Source organism: Camelus bactrianus, chromosome 3, assembly GCF_048773025.1.
Source record: "Camelus bactrianus isolate YW-2024 breed Bactrian camel chromosome 3, ASM4877302v1, whole genome shotgun sequence".
Classification (NCBI taxonomy): domain Eukaryota; kingdom Metazoa; phylum Chordata; class Mammalia; order Artiodactyla; family Camelidae; genus Camelus; species Camelus bactrianus.
In genome coordinates this window covers 7824100-7845571 of record NC_133541.1, presented here as the reverse complement: position 1 = coordinate 7845571, position 21472 = coordinate 7824100, and the positions used below count along the sequence as shown (strand labels likewise).

The 21472-nt window shown below is 41.4% G+C and overlaps 2 long non-coding RNA genes across 2 annotated transcripts; both read left to right on the top strand.

Annotated features, from left to right (window-relative positions):
- The first annotated feature begins 699 nt into the window (after positions 1-699).
- LOC141575210 (uncharacterized) lies at positions 700-9931 on the top strand. Its single transcript, XR_012502610.1, has 3 exons — positions 700-799; positions 1270-1480; positions 8357-9931. It is a non-coding gene; the product is annotated as an uncharacterized LOC141575210 (long non-coding RNA).
- Positions 9932-13285: 3354 nt separating this feature from the next.
- LOC141575209 (uncharacterized) lies at positions 13286-20621 on the top strand. Its single transcript, XR_012502604.1, has 3 exons — positions 13286-14631; positions 17761-17841; positions 18155-20621. It is a non-coding gene; the product is annotated as an uncharacterized LOC141575209 (long non-coding RNA).
- The last annotated feature ends 851 nt before the right edge of the window (positions 20622-21472 follow it).

The window sequence follows — 21472 nt, the reverse complement described above, 5'->3', positions numbered from 1 at the left end:
AGACGTGGCTTATTGAATCCCTCATAATTAATCTGGTTTTAAAAACCTAAGTGCATTGTTTAATGCAGCAATGAATTCTGCATCTAGACAACTGAATACATGTGGAAAGACACGAGAGAGAAATCGTGTGTGAAAACAAACAACCAAATGAGAAAAGCAAAAGCTACTTACTCAGAGCTTGTACAGCAAGGGAGTCAGCCACCATCACTTGCATTCTGGCAGAGACTCAAGGGCAGACAGAGGAGTGGGGAATTCTTTATCGGGAAAAAGGGGCAGTTTCGGGTGTGTGCTGATTGGAGGCTGTTGACGTGGGGAATCTGGAAGCAGGCTAATTAGGAGTGGGGCGTCCTGTGTGATTGTTTAGAGCTGTTTTCTCTGTTTGGTCCTAAATTAAAAGTGGGGACAAAAAATAAGGAGGCTGTCAGTTATTAACTGAGTCCTAGCTCTTTCTGGCCAGTTGTTACAAGGGTTACTGGCTGGCTTCTAAGATGAGTCACTGGAGATAGTGACCTGACTTCCTATGTGTCTGACACAGCGAGCAGGCTGGCTTCCAAGGCTGGTTCCATAGATAATGGGCTGGTTGCCGCAGACCATGGGTCAGAGTTCTGTTTTCATATGAGGTCTGACATTGTCCATTTGTGTATTCGGTCTCTCACACAATTGATTTCCAAAAAGTCTTTGTGTCCCTTTCGAATTATGCTCAGAGCTGTGGCTCATGGAGGTCTGTCTGGCTCTCCAGCGACACCCCAGCTGCCGAGGTGACCCGCCCGACATCACTCACAATCTGTGATTCCTCAAGGTATACGCCATGCTGTAACGTTTCATAAAAGATGTGGGGAACAGCTCAGATTGCATTGGCTTTTAAATTAAATGAAGTATTGCGTTTGGCGGTACACAGATAAGTCTATGCAATATCAAATTTAAATGCATTTCTGCTCTGGGAACTATTCAGTGAATTGGAAAAAAGCAATACATAACGTAGTCAGTTTTAAAATAGGTCTTGTTGCGCTGCTGTTCTGGTTGGTGCTTTTGGCAGGGCACACATTTATCTCCTGCACGATAAATCAAATTAACACAAGAACATGGATGTCTGTCCCCAACAGCTGTGCAAATGCAAGGCTTACAGGACAAGCTTAAGAAAGTCAAACAGAAGATGCATAAAAGTGCATTGCAGTAAGAGTAAACACACTGGAGATAATAAATATTTATTTAAAAAATCACATCTTTTGTTTTTAATGAGAAATGACGGCGGGGTCCTTCCCTCCCCAGCTGGCACCGGTGTAGATGGAAGCAGAACCTGGCTGGAGCCAGGAATGACTTGTTTATACTCTTCTCCTGCACTTGCGTCTGAGCTCCTCAGAGGCTGAAACCAGTGTTGTTGCTGCTGCCGCCGATTTTGTTGTCACTCATCCCCGTCTACAGAGCTCTAATCCCTCTCCTGCAGAGACAAAGGAGAAGTTCTGACTCGTGGAAGGTGCTGGTAAGTGTTAAACAAATAGGTGCAGAGGAATGAATGGACGAGTGGCATTTCTTCCTTTCTCTGGTTGGTTCAAAATACTAAGAAAACATTGTTACATTCCATAACTGTTTTACCCTTGACATAGCCTTGTTTGGAATAGATTATGTATTTAATACTTTAGATATTCTTCTAATATTAAATTCAAGAAACTGTATTGTTTGAAATATGATATCCAAACTGAAATGCAAGTGTACATGTCTCATTAGGGCTTGTTGGGGACCTTTGGCCATAAGTAATTTATCAGTGAAGGTTTAAACGAGAAAAAGGAAACCCTTTGGTGTATTTAACACAGGGGAGATTTACACAGCGTTGCTTATGCATGTGATGGAAAATTTGGGAATCTGAAGGCGTTGGTGAGGCCACCCAGGGGCGGGCTACCCAGGACAGGACTTTGCTCCCCTGCAGGCTGGAGGCTCAACAGCAGAGGCAGTGCCCAGAGCCCAGGGGTGGGGTCACCCGGTGGCAGGACAAGTGGAAACTTACAGTAACCGGCGCCTCCTTTCAGCGACCCCGACACTGACAGTCTGTCACTAACTCCTCTGTACCAAACCAAACCCCAGCTTATCAACCTACCTGCTCTTTTCTGTTCTTCCCTACCCTGTATTAATTCCTCACTCTTTCTCTTGGAAAGCACTGGGCACACAATTCTTGTCTACATCAAGCATTTAATTCACTCCAGCTTTCACTGATAAACTCAGTTTTACCTCCACCTCAGAGTGTTTTGTAGATCAGTAAGAACTCCTCTGTTATAGAACCTTCCTTATGGCAAATGGTAGTGATTTAAAATAATTAATAAACCATTATCCACAAAACCACCTTGGCTTTATAAGGGAAACAGGAGAAGCAGAGTGTGTTTAGGGTTAGAAAATGAGATTTGGTTTCAGAAGTTTAAATTTCAATTGCCTTAGGATGTTTTCCTACAACTATTCTCTATGCAGTTTGGAAAGCCAGATTTAAACCTCAGAAAAAGGTCAAAATGCTGAAAGACATTTAAAAGTTGTCAGTGGTAGCTGAAGATATGGAGATGTATAGTATTATCTGTAAATTGCACAGAGACAGAGAAGAAATTAAGCCTCGTGTCAGTCTTGTGAGCAACACCAGATAATGGGAGAGCGGAGGAGGAGGGGCAGGCACGAGGGGCTGAGAGGCGAGCTGCGAAGAAGGGCTGTCAGTAAAGGACGTTGGGGGAGGCTGATGCTTGTGAAAGGCCAAGGAGTCCCCAAAACACATTTTTACAGCCTACATAGAAAATGTCTCTTGAATGAAAAGATAATTCATTGGATGTGGCAAATTATAGGTCACTCTTGACCTTGGCAAATGCAATTTCCAAAAAACGACAAAGACGTCAAACTGATTTCAAGGAAGTAACAGTGTTTGGAACTTGGCCAATGAATGAGAGGTAAGGAGATAGTAGGTGGCTCTAGATGGTTCTTTGTAGGAGTTTGGAAGAAAGGGGAAGGGTACGGGTAAGTCAACTGCATGAGAAAGAGCTGGTGTGAAGGTTTAGGGAAGGTTTCTTTTAGAGACGATGACTGATTGAGCCTATTTTATGCTAAAGGACGGGGGGGCAGCCAGAGAGGAGAAAGCAGACACGTGAGATGGACATGATATTAATCATGCGAGGTGAGATAAAGTCATAGGTGCTCGGGGAGGGCCTTCTCTCATCAGGAGGCAATGATATTCTCATCGTCTACGTAAGATAAAAACGCCACGCACTGGGAAGCCCAGAAACAACAGGAACTTATTTCTCACAGTTTGGAAGGTGGGGAGCCCAGGATTGAGACACTTGCAGATTTTAAGTCTAGTAAGACTGCTTCCCGGTTCACAGAGGCCAATTCTGTGTCCTGACATGATAGAAGAGTGAGGGGGCTCTCTGGGGTCTCCCTTAGGAGGGCGCTAGTCCCATTTAAGAAGACTCCACCCTCATGACCTAATCACTTCCCAAAGGCCCACCGCCTAACGCCATCACACTGGCGATTAAGTTGCAACATACGAATTTTGGGGAGGTCCGAACACTCAGTCTATGCATCTGGCTGTAACCTAGCTACACTTGCATGTATTTGACTGAAGCTGCGCCATTATCCTTGTCCAGAATATTCTGACTTCTATCAGCATAAATGCAGAGAGAATTAAGAGGCGTGGCACTGTGCGCGGGGCAACAGTGTGTAGCCAGATGTTTATGTGCGAATAGGCATCCAAAACACGGTCGACTGAACATACTGGGTCTTAGTTTAGGGTGACAATTTTTACATTAACGTACAGGTGCTAGACACCACTAAGTCTTTTGCATAGCTGTTCTCCTATTCCTTAATCTACATAATTAGCTGTGTCTGTATTTACATATGAGGAAACTGAAATCTCATGAGAATCAGGAACTTGCCTACCTTAGGTGCTGTTAAGTCCTGGGTCCAGACTCCAGGTCTGGGGTGTCAGATCCCAAAGCCTGTGTGTTTGGGCAACTCAGAGCGCCGATTCTTCCGTCTCGGGACGGGCGCTCCGTTAGTGATTCCTGGCTTCTCTCCACTCTCCTCCCTGTGCCCAGGGAAGAGCCGTGTCTAGCAGGAACCCTGGGACCAGTGAGTTGAGGGAGCGGTTCCGCGCAGCCTTGTCCCATCCTGTTTGGGGCACCTGCCTGCCCCAGCGAGTTTGCTGCGCTGCCCTGCCCTTGGCCTGGGCGGGAGGAGGGAGAGGCGCCGGTTCCCGGGTTCGCAGAGCCTCCTTTTCTCTCCAGGAGCCTCTATCAGGTGTAAGGGTGATGCTCTGATGAGGCCTCTGCTCATTGGCTCCCCGACTGAGACAGAGCCTGGGTGGGGGAACCAGTGGATTGTACTGGGGCCCCTCTGAGACCCCACACCTTGGTATCCCCGTCACCCACTGCCTGTCACGGTGAGGCTGAAAAATCTGTGCCACCACATACTGGTTTGTGCGACCTCATCCCCATGAGTGAGGATGGAGCGACAGACTCACCCTTATACTGCTCCAAGTGACGTCACTCTAGCTGCAGCTCGCTGACGTCACACACTTGGGTGATGTCAGAGGAGGGCTCACAGCCTGGCAGAGACTTGGGATCTGAAGCTATGAGGCCAATTCTGGTACCAAAGCCAAGCACATTTTCTTCTCAAATTTGCCTAAATCTTTTGAATTTCTTTCAAAACATTAAGGGCAATTTGTAGAACGTTTTTACAAATGATACTGGAAATGCTACGATATCAAGAAATCAGTGTACACTATTTGCTCAGGGCAGGTTTTCTCATATTTAATATTTCCTCTCTGTCATTTTCTTTTCATGGTTCCTTTTCATGTAACCCTGAGTGCTGTAATCTTCTCTTTGCAGAAGTCTTTGCCTTCACTCAGCAATGTGTTAAAAGATTGACTTCAATTTACTTTGTTCTGAATTTCTTACATTAGAAATTTTCAGTGGCAAATGTGTTAAAAATCAGCCTTTCATTCTGAATGGAAATTGTGAGCTGTTGTTTAAAAAAGAATTTACTTTTTAAAAAAGAAGGGAACATAATAAATGTTAGTAATAAGGTGGCCTGAACTTCAGTGCTTTGTTTAGAAACTGGGACTGACATGAGCGAAGTTGTCTCCTGTCCAGTGTGAAGTGTGACAGATTATTAGAGCAACGAAAGTCACTCAGGCTTTTAAGGGTTTTGGTGTATTTTCTCTGTGGCCTGAGAAAAGCCAAAGGCTTCCTGTGAAGGGCAGGCGTGCTGGGTGCTTTCTTTCAGTCATTGTTTTGGAATGAAGATTTCTGAAGCATCAGGCGTTAGCATCTGGCTCTGGCTTTGCAACCATCTGTCTTCTGTGGGGCCTTGTTGGGATACGTGTCTTAGAAATCAACCTAGTCTGCAATTTGGAAGTTAAATATTTGCTTCTAATAAATATGAATGCAAAAGCATTATGCCCTTAAAAATAATGTGGACCACTATAAAGATAAATAAAATTCAAACTATAATCATTTTCGTTTTTCCCTATTAATTTAAACTTTCCCTATTTACAATTGCAACATTTGGGTTGAGAGATAAGGCATTACATTTTGTAAAAGCTTTAAAAACTCACTAAATTACAGGTGGAAAGACGTAGAGGAAAAGATCAACTTCAGGTTTATTGCACAGTTTTCTCCCACAATGAAGCTGCCTTTGCTGTGCGCCAGAAATTGACACATTATAAACTGACTATACTTCAATTAAAATAAAAATAAATTTAAAAACGCAAAAAAAAGTTTTACTAATGACTTAGAAAATAAATGGTAATCATTCAACCCAAAAATCAAGAAAAACAAAACAAACATCAAAGAGCTGTGAAAAGAAAAAGTAATTAATCATCAGAAATTGAAATATCCAATACATATAAGAAAAATCCAGTGACCATTACTTCATACCTTTAATGTGCATTTATATGCCATATATAATATTTTATATGTAATACAAATACACAAGTCATGTGTACATGTGGAGTGGGAGACATAAGTAACAGACCAATATGAGACTTATCTGTTTACCAAAATTCCTAAGCAATATAATTTGGTACTAAGTAACTCCAAATAGTTCAAATTCAAAATTCTAATATTTTATTCCAAAATAGCAGAAACTTATATTGGGGTAATTGTTGAACCTCCTGTATTATTTGAAAACCATACCTAAGCTAGGAAGAATAATGGCCCCACAAAGATGTCTGCACCGCAAGCTCTGCATCCTGTGACTTTGTTCCATTCAGTTGTATTCCCTTTGCTAGTCCCGTGCTCTTGGGTTCTATAATTATGTAAGTAGAATAGCGTTGACAGTAATCTGTCAGATGGAGCTACAAGTATGGAAAATTTTGATCAGTTTTTTAAGAAATGTATCCTGTTTGCAAAGGTACAATAAATGTACATTCATAGGATATAAACAATAAAGCTAAAAATAAACCATATTTAACACAAACTGTATTCAGATTCTCTGTTCAATTTGATTTTGGAAAAAAAGTCTAGATGTCCAGTAGTTTTAGGGATTTCAAGTTAACTTAAAAAATTATGATGTATCTAATTAAGAAATTTTGGACTGATACACTAGTTTTGGAAAGCTGTATGAAATACTCTGTTAATGCATACATTCCTGCAGAAAACTCATGGCTTCTCTTGTGCATATTTTTAAAAATTAAAGAAATGTACATGTTTTTATAAAGAGTATTTACCAGACCTAATTAAATTTATGGACCTAATGATGGGTTGATTACCTGGACTATCCAGGTAGGACCAATCAGATCACATGAGCCCTTAAAAGCTGAGAAACTTTCTTCAACTGAGGCAGGCAGGAATGTCAGAAATTTGAAGCCGGAGAGGGATTTGACGTCGGCTTTAAAGATGAAGGTGGTCATGAGCCGGGGAATTCAGGTGTCTTCTGGAAGCGGAGAATGACCTCCAGGCAAAAGCTGGCAAGGAAATTGGGACCACAGTGCTGCACCCACCTGGAACTGAATTCTGCCCACAGGCAGCATGAGCCTGGGAGAGGATGCGCCACAGCCTCCAGCAAGGAGCACAGCCCTGCTGACCCCTCGGCTCCAGACTTGTGAGACTAGAAACAAAATATCAGCCAAACCAACTGGATTTCCAACTGGATTTCCAACCTCAAGAGCTGTGAGATAATAAATTTGTTATTTTAAGCTTCTACATTTGTGGTAATTTGTTATGGCAGCAATAGTAAAATGCATAGAGTACCTGTGTTTATTTTATTCTTTATATCTTCCACAGCAATTGGAATATCTAAGCAGCGAGGTTTATCTTCCACTAAGCAACATTCTTACCTTCTTGACTACAACATGCAGCTGCAAGAAGTGTGTTTAGGGGTAGCAAATTTGCCTCAGTGGCAATGGTTTTTCTGCTGAGTGTAGACAAGATGCCAAAGGCTCCCACAAGCTTCAAATTCATCTTCTTGTTTCAGAATATAGACAAGTTGTCCAAAATCATATGAAGATAGTGAATAAAAAAATAAAATAAAATAAAATGGTTGTGGTATATTTAGAGCAATATGAGAAATATTCTTATTTTTAGCTTTACTTTAACTCTCTGTTTAAATGGGGGTTTAATTTTTTTTCTTATTGATGAAACTTGACTTTTCAACAAATGGTTGTGACGTAATTCAAAGGATAGATTACACCTGTATCTTCATGACACTGAAGCTGACTGCAAGTAAACTGAGCACACCAGGTGGTAAGCGGTTAGAATTTTGTTCCTGCTAACAGCCCAGCCTCTCTTAGTTGAGGATTTAATTTATAATCTATTGACTGGCAATTACATTGCTTTGGTTTCCTTCAATGTGTCTCCTCTCTTAATGTCTAAATTGGTACATTTAAATGTACATATGAAATCTTTCTTCTTTTCTTCATGTTTCTAGGCCCTGTATCAGTAGTGTGCCACAATACTGCACTTGCATTTTCCTTACATCCCAAAAACAGACTCTTCAGCTACATCAGGGTGCATATATTTAAATTTGGCTCTAGTATTCACTAAAAGCTCTTCACTTCTATTAAATTCCATGACTCCTGATACACCAGTTTGGAAGTCTGTTTCTTTTTTAATCTAAGCATCACATTGATTAATTTCAGTATTTCCTCAGAAACATCAAACTGGTTTCTATTCAATAACTAATAAATCACAGGAGCTTAAGCTGAAACATTGATTGTCAGCTTTGCTATAGGAGATGCCTTTCTCACTGGACACAAAGCAGGATCACCATAAAGCAAAATATAGAGGAATTTTCATCATCTGAATATAGTGACCTTATAATGAAAAACACCCTAGTGCTCAATGAGAAATCTTAGTTTTGCCTTCCTTCTTTCCTTCTCAATTCTTTGCAGCACACGCCAAACAGATGAGAATGTTGCATTGCCTTTCTGAGTCCAGAGGAAAACCAGCGCATGTCCACGGGTGTTGGCGTAGAGAGACGAAGACAAGCCCTGTGCAGGTGGCCCGGGTAATTGTCCAGAAGTGTCGTTAATACGTGGACCTGCACTCCTCCCTCACATTCTTCAGGCAAGAGGTTTGAAAAATCCTTCTGGGCGTCTGTTTTTAAAATCGGTAAGAAAAACTCAGGGCAAGAGTCCCTGCTGCAGGTGCTGTTTTTCTCGGAAACAAAAATATCTTGGCTTCTTAAAATGTTAGAAATGACAATGATAGTAAAATGTCTCTCTCAACATTACCAGGTATTTTCTCTTTGGCTCTGGGTTTAACCTTAAAACCATGGAGGTTATAAAAATGAAAATCCATAAAGAGACAAATCAGGAGGAATATTCTTCCGGTAGGATCAACTATATCATTATATATGGTACCTATACTGATTTGCATAGATAAAGGACAGGCATTATATGCACTGTTCAGAAAAGAAAGAACAGCCAATACCAAATAATGACAGAGTGGGGTCACAATCTCTAGGAGCAGTGGGACCCTGACTCGGTTCTGCCTCTTCTTCGTGGACGTCAACTCCTGGCACCCTGGCAGCAGCGGCCACTGTACACAAGTCAAAAAGGATGTTTGGAGACTCTCATCTTAGAATCATGACATTTAATGTCAAAGAGAAACATGGGAATAGTCCAATTGGACAACACAGCTATTCTTGATCCTCTAATCCATTTTCTGTACTCAATGGGGAATGGTCTTGTAGATTTAGAAGTAAATTTAATCACATCTTGCCCTTAATAAAAGCTTTCAATAATTTTTTTCAGTGCTTGTAGGATAAAAAGAACAAAGTCCTTAATGAAATCTCTGCATGGTCTCATAATATAACTATTATTCATTAAATAGTGGACCAACTCCATATTTCAATAGGTACAAATCTACCCAACAGTATACAAAAATAAACATGAATTAAAAATCCAAATATAATGAACTGCTCTCATCTCTCCCTTTTCCTTTCTCGTGTTTTCTTTCTTTTTTTCAGCCAGTAATTTCAGAGTAAAACAGATGGGTTCTATCTTCCTAAGAGCGTTGGCACATTTCCTGTTATATGTAGAACGTTGCTTTCTATTATATCCTTGATATGTTTAATTGGATGTCTTCTGTGTGACGTTGATGGGTTTTACACGAAAGACTGAGGCATTGATGTGCAAGTCCCTCACACACTCATCAATTGTCTTTGAGCCAGTGTCTCCCATTCACAGAAAGCTGGTCACTGCTCTGATACTGAAGATTTGCTCACATGGGCTTGGACAGGGATCCATAGGGGATATCAGTGTAGAAAAGGAATGTTCTTATGATTTACCTCATCCAGAAACAAATGAAAGTGAGGCCTTGATATCTCAGATAAATTATTGCAACTTAATTGAATAAGTCAGTTGCCTTCACTCCTGTGCATCTCCTTTAGCGTTAGGATGTAGGCATATGTTGCTCATGGACTTTGATTAGCACAGTATTGTAACAATAAAAGTAAAGCTGCACCCTGGTTGTCATATCTGATGTTTTAAATCATCCTTCATGCCTTGTCAATGTCCACTTCTCATGCTGGCCTCTGTTTCAAACACCCCAGCGAATCTTGGCAGATGTTTCTCTTGGGTGGACTCTCTGGGTTGTGGGTCCTCACTTCTTCTCATCACTGGAAGGTACTTAGTGCAGAGATCTTCCTGTACCCAAGTGCGTATGGGGGCCAGGCTGGAGTCTCAGTCTTTATGTTCCCCACCCAGTTCCTGCTGTGTGGTCTGCACCTTCACACAGTGTGGTAGCGAAGGTACCACAACACAACTGAGCATTAAACTGGAGTTTCATAAGACCGAATTACTGTGGGAGATGCCATCAGCATTGACCTCCAGTGAGAAAGGAGATGTTTAAAAATTGTTACAACATAGAGCATTTTGTTTTTAAAAGCATCATCTCTCTTTGCTGGCGTTGCTTCTGAAAACCTGCACTGGCATCTGGCTCTTTCTTAGTGGGGTTGGTGTCTCCTGGTTGGTGCCCTCACACACCTGACTTCCAGGAGACAACGTCACACAGGTTGGAGCCCTCCGATGGGTGTTCATTAGGTACGCACATGGAAGACGTTTCACTAATAATCATGGAAGAAAGTCATAACATTCCTTTTCAGCTTAGATTTCATCTCATCAAGTTTCTTTTTGATGTCAATTCCTCAACTGATTTTACTCAACTTCCGTTGTAGTTCTGTGAACTAAGACTATGATCTGAGTTTATAGTATGAGTAAACAGTTATATTCTTTTAAACAAAAATCGCAAGCAGGAAATCAGGGTAGACCTGGCTACCAAATAAATCTACTTGGATTTAATGGAAGCAGTAAGTAGTTCTTAAATTTACTCTTGCCCCGTTATGTTTAGCACTTAGCATGCCTTGGAGAGGAGTCACCATGTATTTCTATAGGCAGATACACCTGTATTATTGTGAAGTAACATTTAACGTGGGTTTCTTGGGAGTTCTTCTCGCTTCCCTTCTAGGTATCTTTGTGTTCAACATGGGTAGCTTGGGAAGCACCTGGTGCCAATGATACAGGTACAGCTGTCATGAGTCAGGATTACATTTGTGTCTTCATGTGTTTTGGGGACATATTTGTTCCATGGAACTTTCTTTTTCCTGGTGCACAGGTACTAGTTAATCAACTCCAGATTGGAAAACATCTATAAATTATAATCTGACATGAGATGTTACAAGCCATTTGTTACCAGTTAGAATGGCTGAATACTATCCCTTTGCTTATTATTCATCAAAGTAGATTGAGTGCTATTCTTAGAATGTGACCCTCCCTTACTTGCATTCTAATGCTCCTTCATGAGAGGATAATAAAGGGTTGGTGTGGAAGCCAGCACGTGCCCTGATGGCATCAGAGAGCAGAAAGGGCTGGAGTTTAATTGATTCAGGTCTTCTCTGAACATCCACTGAAGATCCACTAGGCCTCAGGAGTTGTGTCCGGTGCTGGGGAGACAGGGATGGAAGGCTCAGTCCCTGTGCTCTAGCTGCTCCCTGCTCAGGACAGACGGACAGAACAATGAAGGCGTGGTGTGATAATCACTATGGCAGCAGTTGAACAGGGTCTCACCTAGAAGAACCCCCAGCCCTTTCCAGTGAGGATCAGCAAGCGTGTCTTGGAGGAAATGAGACTTGAACTTGATGTTTAGAAACAATAGGAATAAACTGAGCCAACCAAACAAACTGGGCCGCGGAGCGAGGAATAGACCCAGCGTGTGCACAGGACCAAATAACACCTTAGCAACCGCCTGGGAAGCAAAAACTCACCACACCCTGGCAATGGTGAAACTCAAAACATTTGTAATTTGTGTATCTGGGGTAAGAGATACAGTTTCATTCGACCTAAGCTTATGTCAGTAATCTCAACTCAGGAAAGCCAGCCCTTTACATAGTCACTCTTTCCTCCAGTCTTCTGCTTCTAGGGACACACAAATTAAAATTTTATTTCCATGGAGGCAAAAGGAAATCTTTGACTTTTAAAGGGCAATTCTGATGCATCATATAAGAATTTGCCCATTTTATTTAGAACACTCTTGGTAAATGGCTAGAATTAGAACTAGACCATCCAATTTTGACTATTTTCTTGGTGTAATTGTGTGTGTGTCCTGGGTTTGAGAGTTTTTTTTTTAAGCCTTTCTTATCTGGAGGGTTCCAAGACCTGTTGAACCCAACAGGCAACACCAGACTCTGTCTCGTGACGTTCGTAGACTTATCACAACGTGGTGTGCCGCAGAGGGTAACAGCTTTGATGGTAAATGACTTAGATGGTCTTTCTTTATCTAGGCTGAGATTTAGAAGATGTTTATAAATAATTTATTGTCTCCTCACAATGTGGAACAGTTGATAATAAGCATTTTCTTCATCATAGGTAGAAAACTAGAAATAAAAATAATGAGTTATAAGAGAGAAAAAATAAGCAAAAGAATCTAATCAGAATGCACACGTTGTCACCCTGGTCTGTTCCCCTGACACTCCTTGGTGGTTTTCAAATAAATTCTCCACTTGGATTCTGCAAGAATCATCTGTAGCGAGAGGTCTCAGCTCTGTGAAAAGGGCATTCAGTTCTGTTTTTGACTCCAGCCTGCTACTGCTGCTAACCCACCGAGGGCATGCAATACAAAACAAATAATTTCCTCCTGGTTTCAGAATATGAAGAGCTTGGATCAGACAGTACATCTAGAATTCTTTCTGTTCTAAAATTTTGTGCCTCTAAGTCAATGTTTTATGATGGCTTGTTTTTCCTCTAAATTTTCCCCTCTCAGATAAATGTCAGGAGCTGTAATTACCCTGGGAAAAGTACAGATTTCTGGTCCTAACTATATGCCCACTGTTACTGTAAGCAGTTAAATATGCTGGCTCATTTGATTCTCCTGGTCACACAAGAAGGTGGACGCTACACATTATGCCCAGCTCAGAGATGACAAAGGTGGGGCTTGGGGAGGCTCAGTAATCGCCAAGGTCACATCCAGAGGTGACGAACAGAGGTTTCAAACCTGGCGTATCTCCAGAGCCTGCTTGGGGATCCTCTGCTTCTGTGGCACAGGGAGGGGGCCCTGGCGAGGAAAGTGGCCAGGCTGACATATGTCAGGAGAGTTCTTGGTTATACCAACCCTCTTGGCAGCTCTGGACTGCAGACATTTCCCCCGTACTTGCTGGGAGCCCCAGGGGCCATGGGGCCGTGGATAAGAGACTGGTTCTTGACTATTTACTAGCCAGAGAAGTGGGAGGCGGGGTGTTGTGCCATTCAGGGCACCTCCTGCTGTATGTGCATACAACTCTGGGCGGGTGCAGGCCAGGGCACGAGGCCTGGGCCAAGGAATTAAGGCCTTTCATAACGTAACAGATCTTCCAACAGATTCCCTTAACCCCGGGGAGCCTGACGCAGTCTTCCCACACGGCGCAACGTGGGAACCAAACCCTCGTCGTGAGCTTAACAGGACCCTTCCCAGCTGTCGTCTCTACCAAGCCTGCCTTCGGGGCCCTGTCCCACTGCCCCAGCGGCAGGAGTTTTCATCCCAGTTAGTCCTGTTGGGGCTGAGGCACCACAAGGCTGATCGTGCTGTAAATTTTAATTTACAGTATTTTCCTAATGCCTCCACCTCCCCTCAGCCTGTGACTACCCATCCCAGGTGAACAGGTGCACCTGTGTGGTAGGGGGTCCTGCCACAGGGTCCCCTCTTGTTCTCCCTGACTGTGACCTAGCGACATTCGCATGCACCAGTGAAACCCCTTCGGGGCTTTGCTCGTGAACTTCGCCCTGCCCCCGTTAAAGGCACTGCCGCAGGGGTGCTCGCTCTCGGCTGGGTTGAGCTGGCTTTCTTGTCTTTCCCTCCACGCGGCCCCTCGTGGCGTGAGGTTACTCTGCCTCTCTAGGACCTGTGAATGCAACAAACTTCATTGCCCTCCATGTCTCCTGTGTCTCCTCTTGTGGTTGTGCCTGACTGATCATCTCATGAAAGAATACAAAACACCCTCCCTCCATCCTCCAAGCCAGGAACGCTGTATCTCTCTCATCCAATAATATGATCTGAAATATGCTGTTACGTATTTCTCTGACCACACCAGGAAAGGTTCTCTGCCATCAAGTTCTCATGTCGTTAGACTGGACCCAGTCGGGAAATCCAGGATTACCTCCCCATTTCAAGGTCCTTCACGCGATCACACCTACAAAGCCCCTGCTTTGCCATGTAAGGTGACAATCTCAGGACCCGGGGATCAGGATGTAGACATCTCTGAGGGGCATTAGTCTGCCACCACCACAGATTCATAGGGAAAATAAAACAACTCTCAGTAGTGGGGTGGAGGGTGAGTGTACATTACACCTACAATTTGAAGATGAGGTTGTCAGCAACAGAAGAGTCGATGAAGCTGGGTCATCTGTGATTGGAAGCTTTGGTGGCCGGTCCTCAGATAACAAGGCTGTGCCCTCATCAGTACAGCAATATCCCTGTAACCGACACAGGCCAGGTGCTGGTGTGTGACTCTGGAAGTGGGAGTGGCAGTGCTCTCGGTGGCTGCCTCCTTTGATAGCTCCGCGGTCTGGACTCCTGTGTTGCTGACACACGCGGGGGCCGGACTGAAGGCTGTGTTAGCGCAGAGCACACCTCCTGTCTTAGATGAGCTCGCGTATGCGGTTCCCCGGGCCTCAGATCAGAAAGGACTTAAAAGGTAATGTGGGTCCTGCGTCAGGCCCAGTGAGTTCTTCCAGAATGGAGAGAAATGCAGGCTGGGTTAGGAACGGAGGTGAGACGTGCACTGTAAAAGGGACAGCAAAGAAAAGGGAAGGTAAACAGACCGTCTCTGTATACTCACGCCTGCTGTACTGTAGACCAGGGTAAATAGTCACAGTGTCAGAAAACAGATCAGAGGCTATTAGCCCAGAGTCCTTGAGCCGGAATTCCTAACCCCCTGGTCTTCCATCTCCGGATTCCTTCCCAGCCCAGCCCAGCGCCTGCCCTCACTGGGGCTTGTGCGGCTCACTCGGCACCACTCCCACCTGCTCGTACTCTCTGTCTCAGCACCATTTACCGCTTTTACAGCAGACATCACTGTTTTGAATCATTCCCTTATCGATTTATTTACTTACTTGTTTAGACAATCTACCCCAGTGAAGCTAGAATTTTATGACCATCTAGGTCACGGTAGGTCCTGTAGGGTTTGTGTCTTTGGGGTCTAGCCCGGGTCCCACCCTAAGCACCTGGTGAATAATCCATTGACCAGTGGGCTGAGTAAAGAAGGCAGAGTAGAATTTGGGGAAAACATAGAGGTTTGATGACATTCCTAGGCTTCACTTGTCCTATCGAATTTAGGAAAGAAAAGGGTAAGTCACTGGTTTGTCAAAATGGACAATTTTTATCCGGTCAAAGTTTTCATTTTGCCTCACATTTGAGAAGTGGTATAAAATTACACATCTATGAAGCAAGTAAATTTGGGAAAGTAATGGGGACTTTCATAAAACTAAATTTGAGCATAATTTCACTGACTGGAAGTTTAAATGTTACCAATAGGACAAATCAAGAGGTCGTATGTAGCCATAAAGAGCCCTTTGACTAGGCTCTGTTTGAATCAGTTCCCTGAGAAAACGAGTGTGCTGGTGGCCTGGCCTGAGGCTGTGGTCCTTCTCCTTCGGGGCTGAGGGGGCTGATGGCTGTTTGCCCCGCCGGCGGCACAGCCTAGGTCCACAGCAGGGAGCATTTTAGTGTCCTGGTTGCCCTTTCCTAAGCTCCCACAGCACTGGCAACTTAAATTCCATTCTTGCTTCTTCCGTGTGAGCTTGTGGTTAGGAAGACCACACCCCCACTTTAGGAAGCAGAGTAAGAGTCTGCAGGCAGGTATAATATGACGATGGTCAGGTGGCCGCCTGTGAAATGTCTGCCAGATGCAAAACTGCCCAAGTTGCAGCCCCGTGAGTGGTCAGACTTCCCACAGGTGACGTTCTAGAACGTTCTGCAGCCTGTGACTCAGTGTGGTTAGGTTCTCTTTGATGAATCCTTTTATTTCTCTGTCAAACAATTAGGGTGCTTCACTAGCACTGTGTGACCTGCGGAGCAGTGCCTGATAAGGATGTATGAGTAAAAAAACGGCCTGTTCTCCAGGTCCACTGAGTTCCATGGTGTTTTATCTTACTACATTGTGTGTGCTGATGTGAGTTTCCTTAAAACCTCTCTGAAGGTGGATGTTGTGTGAATCAATCAATGGATCAGTCAGTCCACAAGTAAAGCTGTGAACTGGGAGCTGCTTGGTGTGTTCTGTCTGAGTTTGAATATTTTGTGATGCAAGCTTTTTAAATTATTGACTGAAGTGTAAATATCGTCAAACTACCCTCAGGGAAAAATATATATAAGGAGGAAATATTCCAACTGCATCAGCATTTAGCTCTGTAATTAATCAGTGGGGAAAAAATAATTTAGGATGGATTTTCTGAGTTTGTTCCCCTGTTATAAATGGTAACTTATGAAGTACATATCATGAAACTTGAGAAATACTTGGTACAATAATAGATGATTTTCTGCAAAAATCTTTTTAATTACATATGCTTTTACTTTAACATTTGCTATTTTATGATATATTTTAAGTCATATTTTTAGTGAGACTTTATAGCTAAAACAAAATGAAAATATCATTAAATTCAGGCAATTAGCTTAGATAAAAATGTTGATACATGTAAATTGTTTTTTGTATATTAAATTACAATTACATATTTCCTAGTTTGTTCGTCAAAGAGCAGCATAAACAGAATAATTTTATCCCTTACATGTTTCAGTGAAATAATGTTTTTGTGGTATAAAATTGGGCAATTTTGATAATAATAGGGTATTTCACCCTGAATGTTCTATATTTTGTCTATAGAATGATAAAATAACTACTTATGTTAATTCTGGACAGAATTTCAGGTCAATTTTTAGATTTCTCAGTGTTTTCATATTAAAAATAAATCTTCATTTTTTCAATGATGCAAACGTATATATTAAAAGTCCCATTTCTTATTTGTTCACTATATGAAGGATCAAACGGAGTAGAAATCATTTACCTTGTGTAGCTGGTTACACAATAACACAATATAACTAAATTAAATTATTAATTTAAATCAATTTAGCACAATGTAAGTAGAAAATAATTTGAATTTTTATCCAAATAACTCAGAGATCACCACATAAACTTTTTTTTTTTAACACCTATGAAGAATTAATGTAAGATGAAGCGGGAATGAATTTTGATTGCTGAATTTAGATTTTCTGGTTTGTGCATGTGTACGTGTGTGTGTGTGTGTGTGTGTGTGTGTGTGTGTGTGACAGAGATAGAGTCAGGGATAAGAGAGCACTGAGCGCGGCCAGAGGTTGAGGACTTACATTTGCATCTTGTTTTTTTAAGTGCAGAGAGGTTTTTGGGTGAGTCAGTAATGACATCTCCACATATGACCACCACTTTAAAAGACTAAGTAAATTATTAATCTGATTGCTTTACATATTGCTTCAAAAGCTTAAAAATTAAAACAAAAATTTCTTCAACACATCACTTCACATCAGGCTGTGATTAGATGTGACAGGATCTTTTAAAAAGATGGTGCAACAGGCCTTCTCAGAGCAGTTCCTCTGACCTGGATCTATCCACAGTGAAGAGTGGCCTGGGGTGGAAACGTCTCCTTTTCCTGTGGCCCCAGCTCTACAGGAACACTAGCCACAAACTCAGTACATTTCTCTAATATCAGAAATGTCTTCCTTTCTTAAACCTGTTCTTAAAATTAACATGATGTTGTCCATTAAAACCTCTGATTATTGATTTGATGCCTGATTGCAGGGGGGCATCTCTTAAAGAAAACCAAGATTTGTGAGGGATCCGGATTTCATACCTTCCTTTTCTGCTGAAAAGTCATACTAGGTGAGTAAAAACTCCACAAAGTAAAAAATTTTCCATTTCAAAGGTATTTAATAATATGACACTGGATATAATCCTGTAACTTACACTTTAATGTTGTCTAACAGCATAATGTAGTGTTCAGTGAACTTATATTCAACACCAGGACTGATAAATGCTTAACTGCATATGTTTTTCTTTCATACCATATACATCACACTTGAAAAAATAAATAGAACAACCGAGAAACCCGTACATACATCTCATGGCACTTCAATGACAATATTTAAAAGTGAGTTTATATTTAAAATTTATTCCTTCCCTTACCTGTCTGAAGGTTACTCTATGAAGTAGCATACAAATCAAAACTGAATTCGAGGGTCCTGTTTTCTGCACGTGAGTTCAGAAATTCATCACTGCTTCCTAACAACAAGTGAAAAACTGAACATCTCAAAAATCAGCAACTCTTCTTTGATCCCTCAGAGAAGTGTGGTCACAGGACAAACCACTGCCTTCAAAATTGGAGAAACAGAGCGGCAGACGCAGAGACTCCCAGCTAACCTGCACAGAAACCCGGGAGCAGGAGCAGACACCTCGCAGGGAGCCACGCTAGGGTAGGAGGACAAGGACCGTAACTGCCAGATTGTGGGGACTAAGTGTGGACAGATCTGCGAGTTAAAACTTCACAGAGAGCATGAGGATCCCCAAGGCTTTTGGGTTTTACTTCCTGAACTCTAACAGATTCTCACAGTGAAGATCTGAGGAAAATGCCCTTAGTTTTCCAGCCGGGAGAAAGGAAAAGTAAATGCACGAGAGCATCCTTAACCAGGTCTGCCCTCGAGATGAATTATTTTACCAGAGTCAACCTTGCTGGATTCTTATGTGTCTCACAAGCCCTGGGGAAGAGAAGTGCCCAAGTCTAGCTCTCGCCAGCCTTGAACACGAGGAGAGAGACACATCCACGTCAAGACCCTCTGTCCATCCTGTCCCACCTGGGAGGGAAGTAATAGCTGAGAAGCACTGACGGAAGTTCACGGCCCAAGAGTGTGCACTCACCAGAAGGCTGAGGGCTAGTCAGCACCGTAGCACACTGCCCCTCGCCGACACCTCACCACTACCTTCCTGAAGGCCCATGGCCGCATTCCTCTTACCCAGTACATCATGTCCACATTTCAAAAAAATTATAAGGCAAAGAAAAAGGTAAAAAACACAATTTAATGAGTCAGAGAAGGCTTCAGACCCAGACCCAGGAATGGTAGGGATGTGGGAATTGTCAGCCTGTGAATTTAAGACAACTATGATCTATATAATAAGGGCGCTGATGGAAAGAGTGAGCAACATGCAAGAACGTGTGGAGAATGTGAGCAGAGAGGGGAGCATTCTAAGAAAGAAATCAAAACACAAGGCTAGAGAACGAAAACAATGCAACAGAAACAAAGAATTCCTTGTTGGACTCGTTAATCTATGGACCACGGTTGAGGAAAGAATCTCTGAGTTTGAGGATATGTTATTAGAAATAACCAAAATGGAAAAGCAAAGAGAATAGTTTAAATATGTACCTATATACATATATTTATCAGAAAAACAACATTTGAGATATAATAAGCACCTCTTTTTGGTGAGCTTTATTAGTAATTATTAATTTTGTTTATACATTATGATTAGGGAAATTTTTTAAAAACGTATTTATGACTGAGTCTTATTTTCAGAAGTTCTTCATTGATTGGGATGCTGGCAGGTTGAGAAGCATTGATTTACCTAAGAGTCAAAATTTTGCAGGACCTTAGAAACATCACTGTGAATATTGAATGTCATGATATATGCCTCGATTTTTTTAAAGTAGGAGAATTTCATATAAATAGTAATTTACTATTATATGCCATATGTTGTTATTTCTCTGAGATTAAAAATGTATGCATTAGCTATGTTTTTATCATTTTGAAAATCAAAAGAATTTGTCATGCTTCTAAAAATAGTAACTTTTTGTTTTATGTACTAAGATATTTACAAGTATTAATTGAATGGACACAAATCTGGAAGTATTTACATTTCAACTCCATTGACTAAACTTAAAACATATGTCACAGAGCAGAAAATAATTATTATTATATCAATTCAGAAACACTTTGAAAATATACAGGCACATTTCTAATAGCTGCCTGAGGAGGACTGAAAACAGTGTATGTTATTTCTGGATGGTGCAAAAAAAGTATACTTCTTTTCATCTTTGCATAGTAATAATAGTTATGGCATGAATTTTATTAGCATAATGCACTTTAGAATTCTGTGAAGAACAAAACAATTAGGAACATTTCAAAATTTTAATCATGTATTAAATTGATTTTCTTTGTGACTGGTAATGCAAAATGAGAAATTCACTGGAGAACTGAAATAAATAAAGTTGCTTTCTTTAATTCTTCTTTCTTCAATTTACACTTACCATCATTCCCAGTCCAATTATCATTCTTTTTTTTCTAGCAATAGTCCCTCACTTTATGCACTTTTAAAGAATATAGACCCATTTTCCAAAAAACAAACAAAAAACCCCACACATTTGGAATGCTCATGAATTACTTTTTTTAGAAGTAAATTTAGAATAAAAAACTGTCAATTCTGCTTACATAGTTATATCATTGCACTTTCGTGTTATGTTATTTATCATTGGGAAATTATAAATTTGCTCTTCCTTTACTGACTTTCTTGAAATAAATTCCTTTTAATATACTTAGTGGTAAAATCTTCTTTCCCCAGAAGTAAAACCACCAAAAGGATGTCTTCTTCAGGTAATAACGAAATAGCTTGTATTGGAATAACTCATCCTAGGATAATAATAAACAACTGGGGGGGGGGGGGAAGAAAGAAACAAGTCCAAAGTAACTAAACCAACCCAAAGCAGGTGGGAGGAATGTTGACACTGGAAAGAAAGTAATGACACTGAGTTAGTTTCCCAGTTTGTTGTTTATTTCCTGATGGCAGACCACAGTTGTTCCCATGTGAAGTGGCTAAATTTCTGGTAAAAATCTACAGTTTTACTGGCCGAAATATCAGAGGAGAGTGAAGGAGAAAATTCTGTACGTGATAGAGCCAAAGAGGGGGAACAATAAGTTCTGTCTCATCTTCCCCAATTATTGGCTGCCCCCTTAACTGTGCTTGTACAGAACAGGCTCCAAGTAACCCAGAAAAGATGCAGGAACCATAGAAGAAAAGAATAGATAAGTGTCATTAATCAGTATTTTAAATGTGTGCTTTTTCAAACACTTTAATGGAAATGAAAACCAAAGAGTGGCAGAAAATATTTCCAAAACATATTCCTGATGAAGAATTGGTAACCAGAATATGGAAGGAACTCCAAATGACAAAGGAAAAAAAGACACAATAAAACAAAACAATAAAAACAAAAATGGAAACCAAAGTGATACAGGTGATAAACAAGTTTCCTTAACATATTTAGTTATTAGGGAATTACACATTAAAATCACATTACTGCACACTTATAAGAATGACCTCATCCCCCTTAAAAACAGAAAAAAATCAGCTGCTGGCAAAGGTTGTGAAGCTGCTCACACTTTGCTAATTTTCTTAGGTCCTTTCGTTTCTGCTGTTTCCCAGGCTAATAAGACTAATGGAAGAAGCAGGAACAGAAGTATTGGAATGT